The following is a 23,145-nucleotide window of genomic DNA, read 5'->3' on the forward strand; positions in this document are numbered from 1 at the left end:
TTCATCAAAACCCAGGAAACATTACATTTATCATAAACAGTTGCCATTTCTCCAATCTTTATGTGTAGAAAGAGAGTGAGTATTCCACATTTATAATGTTCGTGCATTTTTAGGTTCCAGATTGAGCCATGCATGGCCACAAATTATAAAATTTTACTGTGGACAATTACAGTTTTCTCTTTTTACCACAGGACATCTAGGAATATGGCTGTCGATCTAACAGAAAGTACGCAAGACGCTGACAACATTGCACAACAAGAAGCAAACGCGACACCTGACATACAACGTATTACATCCAAAGCCTCTCCCCCTCCCCCCCCCCCCTGCTCGCACAGCGCAAAGGGAGAAAGACAGTCCATTTCCGAAGAAACGAAAACTAATCTCCCGCGATCTTGTGCTGCAATAACTGTTTTAGAAATCTTTCTGCGTCGTTTCATTATGACATCAATACATTTATCGACACGTTGTAGTAAGACCTGCTGTTTTTCTTTTGCACGATTCATTCTCTCGTTGCGTAAAAGAAGATAGAAAGTGTCTTATGGAATTATTGTTTGTTAGGCCCCAAGGCTAAGTTAAATGATGACAGAACGCACAATCAATGAATTGAGATGCCTTAGCCGGCCGGGGTGGCTGAGCGGTTCTAGGCGCTACAGTCTGTAACTGCGCGACCGCTACGGTCATAGGTTCGAATCCTGCCTCGGGCATGGATGTGTGTGATGTCTTTAGGTTAGTTAGATTTAAGTAGTTCTAAGTTCTAGGGGACTGATGACCTTAGAAGTTAAGCCCCATAGTGCTCAGAGCCATTTGAACCATTTTTGAGATGCCTTATCGTGACGTGTGTTGTCTCTTGCAACTTCTGTGTATTACTCATCGCACAGTGATATGGCAAAGTTATTGTTATCCTGAGAAAGTATTCAGTCGTGCGGCCTCTGTGAGGTTTCTGAGCATACATAATTATTAGCGGTACTTTGTGTTCCTTGTTTTATTCGCAATAGGTTTCTTGTCTTTTTATTTCGTGTCAAGCGTTAACCTCTCGTAGCATAGGGATCATTAAAGGTATGAAATTCAATTTCGACAAGACTATCTTGAAAGAAATAGCCAAGTATTCGCTTTGAATAACTAAATTAATTAACACTACTCATATATGGTGTTAATTTGCCTCATATATCTTATTAGTTTCTACCAGTAACCTGATATGTTGTTTCAGTGGCAACAGAATTTCCACACATACTCAATCTAACTTCGAAACTTGCTTATAAATGTCATTAGTGCTTTTTTTCTAATTAGTGGAACATAATTTTTTTTTTTCAAAAACGATGTTGAATGCATTTAACAGTTCATCTAACTTCCATACCAACACCTATAATGGCCTGTTAGTATGATACTAAAATACAACCACTGCGTTGTATCTTTGCTCAGAACAGCAACACGGGATTCCCGCAACTGCCCCTTACGGTCATTTCCTTGGTATGGGACTGACTTTTGTCACCCAGAATCATCTATCCAAACGTAGGACAGTTCCTCATTTTCGCTATAGGAACACAGTAGGTAAACAGTTCAAACGCGAAAATACAGAACTGATTTCTCAAGCTGCGACATGGTCCCGAATGGAACAGTGATCCAGAAAGTGTAGAATAAGTTTCTTTATTTCACATCTATGCTCACAAACTTGTTAGGTCCTCAGCAAAGACCATCTTCAGATCTGCTGTAAACATGGGGGTGGGGGAAACGCGAATATAACAAGTAGATTGTCTACCGCTTAAAACAATAAAATAGGCTATGATGCAAAGTATTACTGAAATAATGTGAAAATCATGTGATTTAACTATGACGAGACATATCTGTTTAAAAAAAAATGTCCTAACATAATGGAGCCATAGTGGCATAATCAAATGACAAACACAAAATGAGCGCCAGCATCGTCACACGTATATAAAATCTGGTATGTGCTAGAGTCCTCTGGTTCACAGCGCTGCTGCTCCAAACAAACCGCGTACAGTAACCACAAACTGTTTGTGTCACTGTCGCAAGCTCGTCAGATGCCGCTACTGCAGGCGTACACATATTTTTCAACGATATAATTGTACGATAAAAAATAAACAGAAGAATACAATCAGTAAAGTCTGTATCGGTCGTAACAGGTGTATAAGACATTACAGTAACAAAATGCAATAAGTTAAAACACGACAAAAGTTAGATTGTTGAAAAGAAAATAGTTAAGTGACAATAATTCTGGTACGCATTTGTGGCGAATTTTACATGAAAATATAATGACGTACATAAGAATAAGCAGGCGGAGTTCACAGAATAATATAAAAATGATAAAACAAATAGCGAAAGAAGCCAAATGAATGAAAACAGACTGTAGTAATAATCAGCGCCCTCTGATGGCGTGCCTGTCAGAATGCCGCATAGGCGAGAAGTGGTTAGAGGAACGTAACCGCCAGAGAACCCTCGAACCTTGCGACACGTCGTTCCAAGAAAAGATAAGCAGAAAAAGCACAAGAAAACAAGAGAGTTGTTCGCTCAACTTAAGAAAAATAAGTAAATACGCGAAGCACACTATACTAGGTAAAGACAGAGGTAAAGATTGACAGAAGAGAGGCGTTCAGTGATTAATGTAGAACAATGCCAAACAAAGCAAAGGAGATATTGGGTAAAAAATCGCTCTGCCCATTGAGCCCTTCTGCTGGCTCTTGTTTTTTCGTTTTATAAATTTCAAGCTTTTCTAACTCATCTTATGTCTACATCTATACTCCGCGAGCCACCTTACGGTGTGTGGCGGAGGGTACTTATTGTACCACTATCTGATCCCCCCTTCCCTGTTCCATTCACGAATTGTGCGTGGGAAGAACGACTGCTTGTAAGTCTCCGTATTTGCTCTAATTTCTCGGATCTTTTCGTTGTGATCATTACGCGAGATATATGTGGGCGGTAGTAATATGTTGCCCATCTCTTCCCGGAATGTGCTCTCTCGTAATTTCGATAATAAACCTCTCCGTATTGCGTAACGCCTTTCTTGAAGTGTCCGCCACTGGAGCTTGTTCAGCATCTCCGTAACGCTCTCGCGCTGACTAAATGTCCCCATGACGAATCGCGCTGCTTTTCGCTGGATCATGCCTATCTCTTCTATTAATCCAACCTGGTAAGGGTCCCATACTGATGAGCAATACTCAAGAATCGGACGAACAAGCGTTTTGTAAGCTACTTCTTTCGTCGATGAGTCACATTTTCTTAGAATTCTTCCTATGAATCTCAACCTGGCGCCTGCTTTTCCCACTATAGGCGCTAATACAAGCACGGCTGCTAGTGGGTTTGTTATTACTCTCATTTATACTAGTTACGGCATAGTTTATTTCATTCAGAGTACTCGTTCCCACAAATGCACTGCACTGTTTACACTTAGCTAACAAGAGGCTACCCCTTCCACAAATAAAAACTCAAGTGCTTAGGGCGGTGAGATAGTGATTCTGCTTGTGTGTTCAGAGATTTGTTTTCAGTGGCAGGCTTATGGATTTAACTCTATAAACTAGTGCTCGAGAGAGAGAGACCGGCAACTGTCTCTTGTTAATACTGTGCGACATTATTAAGAGTGGGGCTAAGAGCTTTCCCATTCGACTGAAGCATGTTGGCCTGCCTCAATCACAGACTCACTATACGTAAAAATGTGTACTTATTATTATTATTGTAATTATTATACTTTAAGGATTCTTTAAAAAAGAAAACAGGATAATTGTGTTTCGTAGATCAAACGCATTTGTTATTTGTCCTCATTCACGCGCTCAAACGTGTTTCTTGATGAACCCTCTTAGTACCACTGCCGTCAATACGACCCTCTAAACACTCTGGAAATATACACTGATGAGCCAGAACATTATGACCAATGCCCACCGCGAGGTTGTATGCTGCCTGGTAGCCTTGAGGGCACGTGAAGTGGTAAGAGAAGTATACGAATGGAGCAAAGACGAATGGGGAATCATTCTAGCGACGATAAGTGGTGCAAATGCGGAAATACGCCGACTTAAGCGACCTTGACGAAGCCAGATTGTTGTGACCCAGTGCCTGGGAGCGAGCATCCCGGAAACGGCGGAGCTGGTCAGCTATTCGCGCGCTGCTGTGGAGAGAGGTTAAAGAATGCTGAAACCACGAGTAGCCGACTAGAAGTTGGACATCCATACCTCATCACAGAACATAGGGATCGGAGTCTTGCGCGCTCTCTCAGTCTGTGGCAGATGTAACGACAGTGTACAGTGCTGGCGCAGACACAAGTGCAGTGTTGGACGTGGTGCTCCGCAGCAGAGGACCCTTAAGTGTTGTAATGTTGACTCGACAGCATCGTCAGTTACGATTACAGTGGGCATCGGATCATTGTGATTGGGCCACAGATTAATGGAGTCGTGTCGCCTGTCAAATGAATACCGTTTATTGTTAAACCAGGTAGATGATCGCGTCCAGATGCGCCGTCATTCAGGCGGAAGGCAGCTCGAAACATGCAGTGGCCGGTGGGAGCAGTATTATGTTATGGGCGACATTCACCTGGGCTCCACAGGACCTGCGGTAGTAATCGAAGGCACCGTGACAGCTGCGGACTACATGAACATTATTAGGGATCACCTGTAACCCCTAATGCTTGATGTCTTCCCCGACAGCGATGGAATCTTCCAGCAGTATAACTGTCTGTGTTACAAAGTCAGAATCGTGCTGCAATGGTTTGAGGAGCATGACAGTGAACATACATTGATGTGTTGTCCATCAAATTCGGCTTATCTGAATCCGATGAAACCCAACTGGGATGCTATCGGGCGCCGCCTCCGCTGCCACAAACCAGCCTCACGAAAATTACAGGGCCTATGTGTATGCATCTGGTGCCACAAACCTCTGGAAACCTATCAAGTACTTGACGAGTCCATGGCGCGCACAGTCATTGTTGATTTGTGTTCCAGAGGTGGACCAACACGCTTTTAAGTAAGTGGTCATAATGTTTTGGCACATCAATGTATATCTCCCTTGTTTTAAAAACTATGATTTTCGTAGTACATGACTTTCTCCCTCTAATGTTTCATCCATTTTTATATTTACAACATTTTATAACTTAATCATGGATTTTTTTTGCACTATCACTGGGGTCAATACGACCCGAATCTAAATTCCTTTTTGTTCCTTGAATATTTATGAAAATAAAATGATGACTGTTACACTGAACAACTGTAATGTACGTTTTTACGTGATTCGTTAAAATACTGCCAATACAGACATCCTGTGTAGATTACTTCGGGCCTTTGTGAACCCAGTGGTATTCAGTGAAACACAAAAACCTGGTAGTAGGAGGTTTTGTTGTTGTTGTTGTTGTGGTCTTCAGTCCTGAGACTGGTTTGATGCAGCTCTCCATGCTACTCTATCCTGTACAAGCTTCTTCATCTCCCAGTAACTACTGCAACCTACATCCTTCTGAATCTGCTTAGTGTATTCATCTCTTGGTCTCCCTCTACAATTTTTACCCTCCACGCTGCCCTCCAATACTAAATTGGTGATCCCTTGATGCCTCAGAACATGTCCTACCAACCGATCCCTTCTTCTAGTCAAGTTGGGCCACAAATTTCTCTTCTCCCCAATCCTATTCAATACCTCCTCATTAGTTATGTGATCTACCCATCTAATCTTCAGCATTCTTCTGTAGCACCACATTTCAAAAGCTTCTATTCTCTTCTTGTCCAAACTAGTAGGAGGGTTAATCTATAATTCATTGAGGTCTGCCTAGTGGGAGAAGTTTAATCGGTCTGCTAAAATTATTTGACTATTTTGTCTTCCTATCACGCTTCTCCGCCTTTATTACGCGTTTTTAAAGTCTTTTACATGTTTATAGAAGCCATTTTACAGATATCGCGCTACAGTGCAATGGTGTAGTAGTATATCTTTCCCGGTGCTCTTAAATGCGAGAAGCCACCTCAATGAACTTCCCTTCTTCTTCTGAATTGCTAGCCGGATGCCCTCCCTGAGGCCACCACTCACCCTGTGACGGAATTCGAGGACCTCATCCGTCTGCGTCTCGTGTAAATCTCATGTCCAAGCGTGAGAACGTTTTCGAAATGTGTATCTGAAGAGGGACGTGAACACGAGCCCGGTATTGACCTAGTTGGATGCGGGAAACCACCCAAAACCCACATCCAGACTGGCCATCTCACCAACCCTCGCCGTTAATCCCAAGCAGGCCCGTCTTCCCCAGCCGTGGAAGCGGAGCGGTTAACGCACACAGCTATTTGGGCAGGGTCGACGGATTTCCCTGATTATCCCAAAATTTTAGAAACTCCAAACTTAAGTAAAGAAGTCACGAAACCAAAAGTAATGTAATTTACTAAGGACGGACCTGCTGGAAGTGGCCCGCCTTAAGGCTTCCTCCTGCTAACAAACAGCTCACTGCCCGCATCTCGTGGTCGTGCGGTAGCGTTCTCGCTCCCCACGCCCGGGTTCCCGGGTTCGATTCCCGGCGGGTTCAGGGATTTTCTCTGCCTCGTGATGGTTGGGTGTTGTGTGCTGTCCTTAGGTTGGTTAGGTTTAAGTAGTTCTAAGTTCTAGGGGACTTATGACCACAGCAGTTGAGTCCCATAGTGCTCAGAGCCATTTGAACCATTTGAAACAGCTCACTCAGTTATTTGATCCCACAGTTCCTTCTCGTTCTTCCTCCAAAGAGTTGGCGATTCGTCTGTTCCAGTCATAGAGGAATTTGCATCTATAGGCGTTGGATGATGTACCTGTCTATTTCCCCGTCTGAAGCAACTATTGGTTACAAAATCACTAAATACGCTGAGATGACCAAAGTCATGTGATAGCAATTTGCACATATACAGATGGCGGTAGTATCGCGTACAAAAGGTAAACACCCTCAGTCCACTGGCGGAGCTGTCATTTGTACTCGGATGATTCATGCGAAAAGGTTTCCGACGTGTTTATGGCTGCACGACAGGAATTAACAGACGCTGAACCCAGAATGGTGGTTGCAGCTAGACGCATGGGACATTCCATTTGCAAACTCGCTAGGGAGTTTGATATTCCGAGATCCACAGAGTCAAAGAGTGAGTCTAACCACGATTAACGCAGTGACCGACTGTCGTCACTTAATGACCGAGAGCAGAGGCGTTTACATAGAGTTGTCAGTGCTAACAGACAAACAACACTGCGTGATAAAAACGCAGAAATTAACGTGAAACGTACGACGAACGTTTCCGTTAGTACACTGCGCTGAAATCTGGCGTTAATAGGCTCTGGCAGCAGACGACCGACGCGAGTGCCTTTGCTAACAGCACGACGTCGCCTGCAGCGCCTCTCGTGGACTCGTGAACGTATTGTTTGGAACCTAGACGACTGGAAAACCGCGATCTGGTCAGATGAGTCCTCATTTCAGTTGGTAGGAGGTTTGAGTGTGGCTCGGACTCGACGAATCCGTGGACTCAAGTTGTCAACGAGACACTTTGAAAGTTGGTGGTGATTCCATAATTGTGTGGGTTGTGTTTACACGGAATGGACAGGGTCCTCTGATCCAGTTGAACCGATCGTTGACTGGAAATGGTTATGTTCGGCTACTTGGAGGCCATTTGCCATGAAATTTTGATGGATGACAATGCACGATATCACCAGGCCACAATTGTCCGTGATAGGTTTGGAGAACATTTCGGACAATTCGAGCGAATGGTTTGGCCACCCTGATCGCCCGACATGACTCCCATCGAATATTTATGGGACATAATCGAGAGGTCAGTTCGTGCACAAAATCGTACACTGGCAACACTTTTGTCATTATGGACGGCTGTAGAGGTATTTCTGCAGGAACTTCCAACGACTTGTTGAATCCATGCCACGTCGAGCTGCTGCTTTACGTCGGGCAAAATGAGTTCCGACACTGTAGTAGGAGGTATCTCGTGACTTCTGTCGCCTCAGTGTACTATGTACGAATTTGCTAGGTTCTAGTCACACAGGAAATATACGTTGCCCAATTTGTTTCCTCGGTGCTAAGGGCACCTTCCGTTCTAGAGAGCATTGGGCCAGTTTAGGTACGAGGGCGTGCTGCAAAGTAATGCCTCCGAATTATTTATATGAAAACTCTTAATGCTAATTTAATAAAACAAGCATTGTTAACGCTCTACATCTTTATTCTTCTGGTCTACATAAATATTTCTCAGCATAGTCACTCTGGTGACAAACACATTTCTCCCAGCGAAAGACCAGTTTGTTGTTACCGTCACTGTAGAATATTTGACTTTGTTGATGGAGTCACAACCTCACTTCTACTTGCACCGCTTGATCAGTATCAAAGTTAAGTCCTCGAAGGTGTACTTTAAGTTTTGGAAACAGATGAAAATCGGATGGGGTGAAGACGGGACTGTATGGGGCTGATCGATGACAGTGAAACCACGGCGTCGGATTGCTGCAGATGTCGCAACGCTCCATGTGTGGACGAACTCTTTCAAATTCGAAACTCGATTACAGCACGCCTGTTTCTCACGTACCGACACAGTTACACACCGCCATGTTACACGCTACAGTTCGGCAAAGGGCTGCCAATATATAGACATCAAGAATTGTGCTAACGTACGTTTTATTTAAAAAGCTTTAAGAGTTTTCACATAAAAAGTTCGGAGGCATTACTTTTCAGCACGCCTTCGCACGTTAGTCCTAAGACTGAAAATAATTTATGAGTAACAACTACTCCAATATCGATTCCTATAAATTTACGGTAAAATTCTTCAATAACACCGACACGTGCACATTGCTGTTTACCGACACGAAAACGCTACTCGCAAATACTTGTCTAAAATACACGGAGACGTGCTCCAAATACACTCCTGGAAATTGAAATAAGAACACCGTGAATTCATTGTCCCAGGAAGGGGAAACTTTATTGACACATTCCTGGGGTCAGGTACATCACATGATCACACTGACAGAACCACAGGCACATAGACACAGGCAACAGAGCATGCACAATGTCGGCACTAGTACAGTGTATATCCACCTTTCGCAGCAATGCAGGCTGCTATTCTCCCATGGAGACGATCGTAGAGATGCTGGATGTAGTCCTGTGGAACGGCTTGCCATGCCATTTCCACCTGGCGCCTCAGTTGGACCAGCGTTCGTGCTGGACGTGCAGACCGCGTGAGACGACGCTTCATCCAGTCCCAAACATGCTCAATGGGGGACAGATCCGGAGATCTTGCTGGCCAGGGTAGTTGACTTACACCTTCTAGAGCACGTTGGGTGGCACGGGATACATGCGGACGTGCATTGTCCTGTTGGAACAGCAAGTTCCCTTGCCGGTCTAGGAATGGTAGAACGATGGGTTCGATGACGGTTTGGATGTACCGTGCACTATTCAGTGTCCCCTCGACGATCACCAGTGGTGTACGGCCAGTGTAGGAGATCGCTCCCCACACCATGATGCCGGGTGTTGGCCCTGTGTGCCTCGGTCGTATGCAGTCCTGATTGTGGCGCTCACCTGCACGGCGCCAAACAGGCATACGACCATCATTGGCACCAAGGCAGAAGCGACTCTCATCGCTGAAGACGACACGTCTCCATTCGTCCCTCCATTCACGCCTGTCGCGACACCACTGGAGGCGGGCTGCACGATGTTGGGGCGTGAGCGGAAGACGGCCTAACGGTGTGCGGGACCGTAGCCCAGCGTCATGGAGACGGTTGCGAATGGTCCTCGCCGATACCCCAGGAGCAACAGTGTCCCTAATTTGCTGGGAAGTGGCGGTGCGGTCCCCTACGGCACTGCGTAGGATCCTACGGTCTTGGCGTGCATCCGTGCGTCGCTGCGGTCCGGTCCCAGGTCGACGGGCACGTGCACCTTCCGCCGACCACTGGCGACAACATCGATGTACTGTGGAGACCTCACGCCCCACGTGTTGAGCACTTCGGCGGTACGTCCACCCGGCCTCCCGCATGCCCACTATACGCCTTCGCTCAAAGTCCGTCAACTGCACATACAGTTCACGTCCACGCTGTCGCGGCATGCTACCAGTGTTAAAGACTGCGATGGAGCTCCGTATGCCACGGCAAACTGGCTGACACTGACGGCGGCGGTGCACAAATGCTGCGCAGCTAGCGCCATTCGACGGCCAACACCGCGGTTCCTGGTGTGTCCGCTGTGCCGTGCGTGTGATCATTGCTTGTACAGCCCTCTCGCAGTGTCCGGAGCAAGTATGGTGGGTCTGACACACCGGTGTCAATGTGTTCTTTTTTCCATTTCCAGGAGTGTACATTAACATCACGATGTACCGATGTACAGTGAGGAAAGAGGGACACGAAATGATGTCTTGGTCACCTACGTAACCAACAAGAACCAACTTTGATCCCAGAGCGTAAGTCGGATGTTTTGTTGAGCATCCTACAAAGAATTCGCTATTCTCCTCTCGATATCTTTGCAAACCATCTGTAAAACCTCAGAAAACGATTCCTGTCTACCACATAGCACTGTAGATTAACGAGAATCATCTGTGATCCTACAATGATCAGCAACAGAGCGATGGCCAGCCATCTAACAGCGTCTCGAATCTCCTTTGCTTCACAGAACAGTTGCAGTGGTAATTGTCCTACAAGCCTCTCTTCGCTGTTGGAGGTAGTTGGTATCAGACATACTCTAACTGGTGACGCAGTTTCTCTCATTACGAACCAGTCGCTGTCAGTGAGCTATCAGGGTTGAGTGGCGCTCTTTTAAAGACGCGGTTCAAATATCCATCTGGGCACCTAGATTTAGGTTTCCCACGGTTTCAAATGGTTCAAATGGCTCTGAGCACTATGCGACTTAACATCTGAGGTCATCAGTCCCCTAGAACTTAGAATTACTTAAACCTAACTAACCTAGGGACATCACACACATCCATGCCCGAGGCAGGATTCGAACCTGCGACCGTAGCAGCAGCGCGGTTCCGGACTGAAGCGCCTAGAACCGCTCGGTCACAACGGCCGGCGCTCTGCCAATGCACTGCCCTTTTATACGTTGCGTACGCGATGCTACTACCATATGTATATGTGCATACCACCATCCTATGACTTTTGTCACGTCACTGAATGTTGGTACTTGCGTGTGGTTTAAGCTGGTCTGGTGCTTGAGCATGATGATTACACGGAATTGAGGCGCAAATAATTCACGTCGCATAGGGAAGGTTTTATACAAAACCACTCTTATTTAGTGATGGCATGTACCTAAGTGTGATACCTTAAATGGAAAAATTGTGATGTACAAAAACATTAGAATGCATTATTTTGATACAATTTAGAAGCAGACCAGGAAAATCTTCATACAAGAATTGTCGTAAAACTGAAATGAAAATCAACTCAAGACAGTAAATGCATCATGCTTCTTCAGTAAACGTACTGTCTTCGAACGAAGACAGATTCTCATTTATTATTTTATTTGCAGATCCCATCAGCAGTCAAAGTTTGGTGCCGGCCTGTACCTGGATAACGCTGTACATTCCTGCCAACGATACTATTTAACGGTAAGTCCTCCCAGCAATAACCACAGACCTACCACTTATAAGCATCTATATAATTTAGACCATTGACGCTGAGATGAAATCACGACAAAAAGCAAAAGATCACAACATTATTTATCATCAACAAGAATTCGCTAAAAGGCAATAGGAAACTAAGTGTTTTCCTCTATCAAAAATTGGTAAAACTTCTTGGTTGATCGACAGTTCACATACCTCACATGCTAATTCACCTAAGTATGGTCTAATGGGCTCAGTTTAAGTTCACACAGTCGTACAAGTTACACTGCAGCACTGTAAGCAAATTTCAGATGCATCCACTGTCTCATAACTAGCGTCACAATCTACTTCTTCAGGGGTCTAGCCATCGCCGGAACAACAGCAAGTATGAACACAAGAGAAACTGTCGAGTTACTGCTCACAGTATTGTTATACAGATTCTCTACATACAGAAGTATATTTGCAGTGCTATCGTCTCTATTTATGTGAGTGACCCTTGTGATTCACCAACATCTGTTACTAAAGTGCACGTACTTAGATAAGTTAATACACTCCAAGGCAAAAAAAGACACATCACTAAAGAATTATACGACTTGGACGGAAATCGGTATATATGATGTACATGTACAGACAAACAAATGACTACAATTTCAGAAAAATTGGTTGATTTATTCAAGAGAAAGAGCTTCGTATATTGAGCAACTCAGTAATGCGTTGGTCCACCTCTGGCCCTTAAGCAAGCAGTTATTCGGTTTGGCATTGATTGATAGTGTTGCTGGATACCCTCTTGTGGGACATCGTGCCAAATTCTGTTCAACTGGTATATTAGATCGTCAAAATCCCGAGATTGTTGAAGGGCCCTGGCCATAATGCTATAAACGTTCTCATTCGGAGCCGCGCTGGATTAGCCGATCGGTCTGGGGCGCTGCAGTCATGGACTGGGCGGCTGGTCCCGGCGGAGGTTCGAGTCCTCCCTCGGGCATGGGCGTGTGTGTTGGTCCTTAGGCTAATTTAGGTTAAGTAGTGTGTAAGCTTAGGGACTGATGACTTTAGCAGTTAAGTCCCATAAGATTTCACACACATTTGAACTTTTTTTTTTTGTTCTCATTTTGGGAGAAAGCCAGCGGCCTTGCTGGCTAATGTAGGGTCAGGCAAGCACGAAGGCAAGCAGTACTAACTCTCGCCATGTGCAGTAGGGCATTGTCTTGCTTAAATGTAAGCCCAGATGGGTTATCATGAACGACGACAAAACGGGGCGTATAATATCGTCGACGTACCGCTGTGCTGTAAGGCGGCCGCGGATGACAACCAAAGACGTCCTGCTATGAAAAGAAATGCCACTCCAGACCATCACAGCCGGCCGGTGTGGCCGTGCGGTTAAAGGCGCTTCAGTCTGGAACCGCGTGACCGCTACGGTCGCAGGTTCGAATCCTGCCTCGGGCATGGATGTGTGTGATGTCCTTAGGTTAGTTAGGTTTAATTAGTTCTAAGTTCTAGGCGACTGATGACCTCAGAAGTTAAGTCGCATAGTGCTCAGAGCCACTTGAACCATTTGAACCATCACTCCTATTTGTCGAGCCATATGGCAGGCGACAGTCAGGTTGGTATTCCACTGAAGTCTGTGGCGTCTCTAAACTGTCACTGACGAGTAGATTGTCTTGAGTAATGAGTCCCGCTTCGAAATTAACCCCAATGGCCAGCGAAGACGTGTCTGAATTCGCCCAGGACAGTGGTGGAATACCAGTCTGACCGTCGTCGACAATATGACTCGACAACCAGGAGTGATGATCTGGTGTGCCATTTCTTTTCATAGTAGGATCCCTTTGGTCGTCATCCGAGGCACCCTTACAGCACAGTGGTACTTCCACGATATTCTACGCCGCGTTTTGTTGCCCTTCATAGCAAGCCGTCCTGGGCTTACATTTCAGCAAGATAACGCCCGCCCGCACACGGCGAGAGTTTCTACTGCTTGTCTTCGTGCTTGCCAAACCCTACCTTGGCCAGTAAGTTCACCGGATCTCTCCCCAATAGAGCATATTTGGAGCATTATGGATACGCCCCTCCAACAATCTTGGGATTTTGACGATCTAAGGCACCAATTGGTCAAAATTTGGCACGATATCCCTCACGAAGACATCCAACAACTTTATCAATCAATGCCAAGCCAAATAAGAGTTTGCATAAGGGCCTGAGGTGGACCAGTGCTTCATTAACCTGTTCAATTTGTAATGTTCTTTCTCTTGAATAAATTATCCAATTCTTTATGAACTTGTAATCATTCGTTTATCTGTACATGTACATCGCATCTACTGATTTCCGCCCCATTCGGACAATTCCTTCATGGAGTGTCTTTTTTTTTTTGTCTTAGTGTGTTGCTATGTTGTCTGTGATTGAGAACAGAGCAAGTGAGCCAGAACTTTAAATGTAGTCAAGTATTTTTGTAAATGTATATGGTAAACAGATGAGAAAAAATGAGCCGGAATGTCGGTATCAGGTCGGTAGTTGTCAACATAGCGAGAATCTCTTGCACAGCACGTGCTCCTCTGTGCGTTTACTGACGGACAAGACCCGTCTCTGAAATTAGCTTGGAAAAATAATAATTACAGTAATTGTAGCTGACTATGAAATTTTTTCCACCAGAAAATCGTGATCTTCGAATATTTTTGTTATTGTGAAATCTGAAAACGGAGAGTAGATAGACGCACTTGTGCAGCAAAGACTCCAGAAATTTTAGGAGGTACCTTTAGGTAGTATCACTTATGAGGGTTGAGTAACGATATGTTATCATGCTATCTGCCGGCTATACACTTTATTCTTGAAGTAAGGACCTACAAGCAGCACATTTGGGGGGTAAGTGGTCGTTGTACAAACAGTTACTGATTGTTCCAATCTAATTCTCAGTGTGCTGAGGCCATTAAAAAGGAAATGCTTTCCACGTTTTAATATAGTATATCCATATGACTGTGTAACACTGACACATTTAGCTAGATTAATGGAAACACACTGTGACTCCAACTAAACTGTGTGTCTGAGATTCAACGCCTATCCTAATGGAATAGGCTGCGGTTTTAAAAGGGTAGGGAAGTAGCGGAGAATTTAATGGCCATCGATATAGGGATCGCTAAGAACAAGGGAGTACTGTTTTAATAGTTTCGACGTGAAAAGGTCTTTAAAGACTATGACCGGCGTGGGGGGAGTCATACATGCCCTAACCAATATTTTCTGTCTAGGAAATTTCAAAATTTGATAACTCGGCTAAACATAAACACTGTGACCTATGTCTCATTTTAAAGAGGGGAAATGTAAGTGCTGTGGCCTTCTCCACCAGACATCACGGCGCCTAGAGTATCAGCAACCAAACTGACAGCCTGCAGCCACGGGTTGCCCGCATCGCAAGCACACCGAAGCAGTACACAACCGACAGCCAATACTGATGAACGGCCACAACAACAACAACTACAACACCATAGCAAAGACACCAGCGGCCACCAGGGGCCACTACCGGCCCACATAAACATAAGTAAGAGGTCGCTGCAGATCCCAGAACTATTTTCACACGTCAAACCACGTGATGGAAAATAGTTCTGAGGTACTCATCCGCCGAAGCGCTATAAAAGCCGGCGCTCGGCCGAACATCGGCAGTTCATCGACCGCCAGAAGACGTGGATAGCTGCCGCCCCGGCAGCCCCGCTTGGATCTTCTCGCTGATCTCTGGATTAGGCTTGGTATATCGGAGAAGTCTCTGGCGGAGACTAGTAGGAAATTATTTCAGTTGTTTTCTATATGATTCTTGTATGTAGTTGTGATTCGAAGACAGATCACTGTTTTGTGTTGGTGTTATACTTGGAGAATTTGTTTTGGTTAATTGAACAGTCCAATAAATTGTTTACGGACTTTGATCGTTAGTTTCTTCTGCTTATGCAGACATAACAGTAAGCTTCTGCCATCACCATTCTGACCTCCGTGGCCGCTGTATATCGCGAACTGTACACACGCGAATTGAACCAACGATTCTCGACTTCATGAATTCAACACTCGAATTATATCTGTGGGACTAATCATCAGATCAAAGTGGGCCAAGTGCCGTTTTGAGGAGGAGTGTATATGTGGACCCAAAACCAATGCACACGAATATGCCATGTAACTGTAATCCCATCACTTGGCCAACATCTGACAAACCTAAGTCAAATATGGGTGTGGATTTTCTTATGCGTGAGGAAGAGTCTTTAATAAAGATGCACTCAGGCACAATGAATTCTTTTGACAAACCCGGTATAGCAGCGATGGAACAAACCTGGAGCTATACCGGAACCAACACCCACATGCTGAAAAAAATTAATTCCAGTATAGTATACGCGATTAGTGTTTTCATGAAAATAGACTGCAGCACATTCACAGAGTCCCCATTTAAAACCGGTACATTAAGCTTTGTAAGTAGGGTTTCGCTGGCTAGTTTACATGTATCTTCAAGTGTCTGCCTGTTCAGGGTTTCAGTATTTTCGTGACACTCTCCTGTGAGTTAAATAAACCTGTGACCATTCGCGTTGCCCATACTTGTATACATTATACATTAATGTGATCACTGCGTATGTTCGACGACAACGTGCAACCACCTCTCACCGACGACAGGTGGCAGCACAAGCAGTGGAGGGTATATAAAGCGTGTCGGTGGTGGGTTGGGAGAGGGGGAGGGATGGAAAACAGTGCAGTCGTTGTCGTAATGCGGGAACGGAGCGATTTATCTAATGGCCAAAATTACACAGTCATTGGCTTTATCACCACGTGTTCCCGAAATGGCTAAGTTCGTAAAATGTTCGCGCGGGGCTCTGGTTAAAGTATACCGTGCATGGTAAAACGGCGCTACCGAAAACTGACGCCGAAGCAACTGTAGTGCAACACTGCCCAACTGTAGTGCAACACTGCCCACCGATGACAGAAGTACACGACGGCTGCAAAGATGTGTGCGGGAGAACATACATGCAACTGATCGCCCAGATCAGTTTCCTCAACAAGCCTTCAGCAAACCGTGCTCCATATGGGCCTCCGCAGCAGGCTCCTGGTTCATGCACCTATACTGTCTGCCGCTCATCAGCGACGAAGATTGGAATTTGTACGCCAATGCTGCAACTGGGCGTCCACTGAAGGGCAGCAGGTTGCCTTTTCAGACGAATCACGTTTTATGCTTCATCGGCCAGATAGCCGATGTACGGCGTGAAACATGTGAAAGCAAACGAGGAGAGCGAATTATAGTCTGGGGAATGTTTTCGTGGCATTCCCTGGATGATCTCGTCATTCTAAAGGCACAATGGATCAACCTAAGTATCAGCTATTCTTGGGGACCATATCCACCCCTATACGTAGTTTTCTTTCTTTTCCCTCAGCACGATAGCATCTACCAGCATAACAATGCAACATGTCAGAAAGCTTGCAGTGTCCGTGCATTGTTCAAAGAGCACCAGGATGTACTTACCGTACTCTCCTGTCCACCGAGCTCATCGGATTTAAACTCAGTCGTGAGTCTGTGGGAGAACCTCAATCGGGCTGTTCGCGCTACGGGTCCTCAACCCAGCTGGCCATAGCAATGAAGTCGGCATGGCTCCACATCCCTGTCAGTACCTTCTAAAACCTCAGCGACTGTCTTCCTCCAAGTCTCACATTGGTCTGCACTGGAAAAGGTGATTTTCAGGGTTTTAACAGTTAGTCACATTAATGTGACCGGACAGTGTACATCAGCTATTTGATATGGATCCCCCAAACTTTAAGAATATTCTAGGATGGGTTGCGCGAGTGTCTCATGTGAATCACTCAAAAAATTTTCAAATGTGTGTGAAATCTTATGGGACTTAACAGCTAAGGTCACCAGTCCCTAAGCTTACTCACTACTTAACCTAAATTATCCTAAGGACAAACACACACACACACCCGTGCCTGAGGGAGGACTCGAACCTCCGTCAAGACCAGCCACACAGTCCGTGACTACAGCGCCTCAAACCACTCGGCTAATCCCGCGCGGCTGTGAGTCACTCATTTCCAAAACGTCCTTTATACTTTTTTTGTGGAAATTGAGTTATTGTTACCATAGCATTCATCAAATTTTCTTACACCATATTAAACTAAGGTTTTCGTTCAAAACGTCCTTTAAACAATTGCAATTCAATAATAAAATCCTGAAATACGTCTATTTAGTTTCAGCATGTCCCTTATCCAATCCAACATGGCCATCTCATCTACCGTTAATTTTTGTAATAAAACGACCTATATCCTTTGCCTTTTTCTAAGCAGTGTGTCATTTTTCTTTTCCAAAGTAACCCTTACACACAGTGCAACTACCAACCATTTTAAGGAATAGGGTAATTTAAAATCATTATGTAGGGTATTTTTCCAGTGAAATGTGTTGTGGTAGAAATGGCGGTCAGCTGAAGGTAAGTTTTGTTTACTGTTGACGATAGGTTATGTTTTTCGTTTATTGTGAAGTTGGTGCTTGTTTTGTGTGTTCACCATGGCGTTTTTGCTAGTTCTTATTGTCAAAATTCTTACCAGTAATTAAAATTACGCTGTTTTAAGTGTTCTTCTGCGTTTAAAGTGAGCTTCTTGTTTCAAAAGTGTGTACAGGCAGTGTTATAAGCCTAAAAGTTGATAAACTTTGTGGTTAACCAATGGAGGAACTACAACCTCAAACTACAGAACAACAGGTTATGGAGGGACCAAAGATAACTCCATGTCAGAAGAACAAAGGAAGGAAACGTATAAAGGATCCAGATAAATGGAAAAAGACAATAGAGAAGCGGAAGCTCACATGTCAAAGTCTTTGCCAAGACTACCACAGTGCCTTCATTCTGACCAAGTTTTTAAGTGCAGTCGGCTTATAATGCAAGATTTTCATAAGTTTCATGGAGGCTTTTATTCTTCTAAGAATAAAATTTATCAGGATAACTATATACTTAAATATATTGTGAGTGAAACACCTAAATGGAGGATTACTAATGAAGATGAACGGGTACAAATCATTGAAAATTGGAATCGCTTTCTAATCCCACATACCAAATCTAGAAACACTTCTTTGGTTCAGATATGTAAGAAATCCTTTTGTGGCGTACTTGGTGTTAATGAGAAAAGAGATCAACAAGTTTGTGAGAGACATTTCTACTCCAGAAATTTAGCTGTAGAGAATACAGGAGGAGACCGTAAGTCTAACCTGTTTGAGGCTAAAAGGCGTTCTGTAAAGTTATTCATAGAGAGGCTGTGCCCACTTGAAAAACATTATTGTAGAAACACCAGAATAACAAGACAGTATTTTTCGAGCCATCTTTCAATAAGTAAGTTTCAAATGGCTCTGAGCACTATGGGACTTAGCTTCTGAGGTCATCAGTCCCCTAGAACTTAGAACTGCTTAAACCTAATTAACCTAAGGACATCAGACACACACATGCCCGAGGCAGGATTCGAACCTGCGACCGTAGCGGTCGCGCGGTTACAGACTGTAGCGCCTAGAACCGTTCGGCCACCCCGGCCGGCAATAAGTAAGTTTCACAAGGCTTACAATTCTAGAGTAGAAAATGGTCTTTAAGTTCCATACTCATATTTTTATGAAATATTTGTTAAAGATTATAACTTAAGCTTTGGCTCTTCTGATGTGGACAAGTGCTCCAATTGCATCCAGTTTCAGTTGAAATTAGACAATGGGGACAAATCGGTAGAAATTGATATCAGTCTCCACAAAAAGAGGGCAGAAGCTTTCTTTAATTTACTGAAAACTGAAAATGAAATCACCCTATCCTTTGCCTGCCAAAAGAATTTGGTTTTACCCAAAATCCCTGACCAGACAGCTTACTATAGACGACAGTTCTATTTATTTAACTTTACTATCTGCCAAGGTAAATCTAAAGATTAGCAGATAAAAGACCATGTTATATATCACTGGACAGAATCGGACTTCAAAGAAGATTCAAATGAAATTGCATCAGCAATTTTTCATAGGCTAAAAAATACTTTCTTGGAAGGAGTGACTATTGTAAACCTTTTTGCAGATGGTTGTGGAGGACAAAACCAGAACAGTTCAATAATGATTATGCTTCAATACTGATTGGTAAATGAAGCACCGCCAAATATTAAAGACCGTTTTTTTAGTATTCCTTGTACCAGGTGATTTGTATATACTGCCTGATCTTGTATTTGGCAGAATTTAGAAGGAAATTCAAAATTAAGAAACTATTATTAAGCCTGAGAAATACACTGAAATCTTTAAGGAATGTGGAAGTGTTTTAAGTATGACTGAGAGCTGTAATATTTTTGACTGGAAGAAGGTATGTGAAAACTACCAGAAGAAGCCTGGAAATTGGCACTATAAATTTTCAACTGCTAAAAGATTTATTATAACACTAGGCAATGTGCCAGCCTGTGAAGTACTTGTTGCAGATGAACTTTGTATAACACCAATCTCGGAAAGGCGAAAAAAGTACTCAAACCTGGATTTAAAGTTCAAAACTTTGAACTACCGTTAGTATTACCTCGGGTAACAGTAAAAGAGCTGAAAGTGAAAGATGTTAACAAGCCTCTGACTCTTCTCTTTGGGGAAACCTGGGCTCAGAATGAAGACCTAGCCTTGTACAAAAATGTTATATTCAATTCAGTACAGAACAGACCTCAAGAACAATCTGATGATGAAAACGCCAGTGGACACATGGGAGATGCAAATGTCTTTTAATTACTTCACAGCAGTTAATAGGACAAATCCAGATTTAAATCAGTAGATGACCACCCATAAGGCACTTTTAAAATTATGTTTTCTGTAATGTGTGTAGGTTTAATGTAACGTTATTTTTTAATAATTTTCTGGCAAATGTATGTTCCTATCTGTTTCCCTAACTTAACCAGAAATTATTTCAGTTGTTTTAAAAATAGCTACAGACATTGTTTCCACAAAAATTAAATTATTTACATTTACTAAACAAATACTGTTTATAATTTTTCCCCTATTTTCTTTTTCAAACTGTCTCTTATCCGAAGTTTTTATTTTCAAAATGTCTCTTCTCCATATTCTGGTTCCAAAACGTCCCTTATCCAAGAGTTTTTTACTTATAATAAAATTATGAAATAAGTTATTTTTATGATGTTTTTTAATAACAAAAATAGATAATTAAGAAACACGTAGAAAATATTTCAAATTTATACATACAACATAAATTGTTAAATACGTTTTTTACTAATTACCGAAATTTATGCCGGTTGGATAAAGGACATTTTGGAACTAAGCGACTCATGGTGTCGGCTCCAGATCCTTAATGTCCTGCCGCCAATTCAGTCTGCGCACTCGCATAGTGCGCGCTGTCGTTGCCATGGATATAATGTGGGCAGCGGTCTTAAGGCAGAGCAGGGTGTCTCTATAGCCGCGCCCCCAGACACCAGCCTTCGTGTGCACCAACCGACGTTTGAGCTGGGAGCTCTGTGTGTCAGCGTCAGCTGAATAGCTCAAGTGATCTACGCATCATCAGACTCTAAGTCGAACATCCGTAAACGTTATTTGGTTTCTCTCTGGTTCATCGATTGGATTGTCTGTGTTCAAGTGTTATACTACCTTGGCTGCATAAGAATCACGATTGTTATTTATATTTTTGTGCATGGTGTTCCGTATTTGAAATACACCTGGTTCACTGTGTCCAGCTTCCTGATTGCAGATCCTGATTTACCGATTCCTTGTGAAGTCTGAATTGGTATACTTCATCTCATACGCCATATCCTTTCTAAAGGGTCTGTATTTTCCCAGTATCCTGCAAATGATGTGAAGTCAACCACTTACTTTACCCTCAGCTGAACTGATGTGATCATTCCATTTCGTATCTCCACAAATTGTTACACCCATGTATTTGTATACACTCCTGGAAATTGAAATAAGAACACCGTGAATTCATTGTCCCAGGAAGGGGAAACTTTATTGACACATTCCTGGGGTCAGATACATCACATGATCACACTGACAGAACCACAGGCACATAGACACAGGCAACAGAGCATGCACAGTGTCGGCACTAGTACAGTGTATATCCACCTTTCGCAGCAATGCAGGCTGCTATTCTCCCATGGAGACGATCGTAGAGATGCTGGATGTAGTCCTGTGGAACGGCTTGCCATGCCATTTCCACCTGGCGCCTCAGTTGGACCAGCGTTCGTGCTGGACGTGCAGACCGCGTGAGACGACGCTTCATCCAGTCCCAAACATGCTCAATGGGGGACAGATCCGGAGATCTTGCTGGCCAGGGTAGTTGACTTACACCTTCTAGAGCACGTTGGGTGGCACGGGATACATGCGGACGTGCATTGTCCTGTTGGAACAGCAAGTTCCCTTGCCGGTCTAGGAATGGTAGAACGATGGGTTCGATGACGGTTTGGATGTACCGTGCACTATTCAGTGTCCCCTCGACGATCACCAGTGGTGTACGGCCAGTGTAGGAGATCGCTCCCCACACCATGATGCCGGGTGTTGGCCCTGTGTGCCTCGGTCGTATGCAGTCCTGATTGTGGCGCTCACCTGCACGGCGCCAAACACGCATACGACCATCATTGGCACCAAGGCAGAAGCGACTCTCATCGCTGAAGACGACACGTCTCCATTCGTCCCTCCATTCACGCCTGTCGCGACACCACTGGAGGCGGGCTGCACGATGTTGGGGCGTGAGCGGAAGACGGCCTAACGGTGTGCGGGACCGTAGCCCAGCTTCATGGAGACGGTTGCGAATGGTCCTCGCCGATACCCCAGGAGCAACAGTGTCCCTAATTTGCTGGGAAGTGGCGGTGCGGTCCCCTACGGCACTGCGTAGGATCCTACGGTCTTGGCGTGCATCCGTGCGTCGCTGCGGTCCGGTCCCAGGTCGACGGGCACCGTGCACCTTCCGCCGACCACTGGCGACAACATCGATGTACTGTGGAGACCTCACGCCCCACGTGTTGAGCAGTTCGGCGGTACGTCCACCCGGCCTCCCGCAATCCCACTATACGCCCTCGCTCAAAGTCCGTCAACTGCACATACGGTTCACGTCCACGCTGTCGCGGCATGCTACCAGTGTTAAAGACTGCGATGGAGCTCCGTATGCCACGGCAAACTGGCTGACACTGACGGCGGCGGTGCACAAATGCTGCGCAGCTAGCGCCATTCGACGGCCAACACCGCGGTTCCTGGTGTGTCCGCTGTGCCGTGCGTGTGATCATTGCATGTACAGCCCTCTCGCAGTGTCCGGAGCAAGTATGGTGGGTCTGACACACCGGTGTCAATGTGTTCTTTTTTCCATTTCCAGGAGTGTATATTGATTATAGTTGTGACCCACTGTCATTTTAATCCTATGATACTATGTTTTTCATTCTGTGAAGCGCACAACTTTATTTTCTCTTTACTGAATATTTATGCAGCTTTCTTCAGACAGTACTTCATTATAAATAACTTCATCTGCTTTAATGAATATTGCTTTCCAGGTCCTTAATAGACAACACGAACATCCATGGTCCCAAAGTATTAACCTAGGGCACGGTAAAGCTATTTCTACATGTGACGAACATGTATCGATGACTATGTACCCAGCATAACATGTACGTCCTCCTTGCCAAGGCATTCTCAATTCAGTCACAAATTTCGTCTGATACCCCATATTTTTGTACTTTCTTC

At 44.4% G+C, this 23,145-nt stretch overlaps 1 protein-coding gene across 1 annotated transcript in view; it reads left to right on the plus strand.

The window, feature by feature from the left end:
• The window catches only part of LOC126184757 (protein Malvolio), a 408,032-nt gene that overhangs the window by 79,473 nt on the left and 305,414 nt on the right, over positions 1-23,145 (plus strand). Inside the window, exon 2 of the mRNA XM_049927300.1 lies at positions 11,420-11,498. The gene's annotated coding sequence lies outside the window, so the exon portion shown is untranslated. The remainder of the gene's footprint in view (positions 1-11,419; positions 11,499-23,145) is intronic.

The sequence above is a fragment of the Schistocerca cancellata genome, chromosome 4 (genome assembly GCF_023864275.1).
Source record: "Schistocerca cancellata isolate TAMUIC-IGC-003103 chromosome 4, iqSchCanc2.1, whole genome shotgun sequence".
Classification (NCBI taxonomy): Eukaryota; Metazoa; Arthropoda; class Insecta; order Orthoptera; family Acrididae; genus Schistocerca; species Schistocerca cancellata.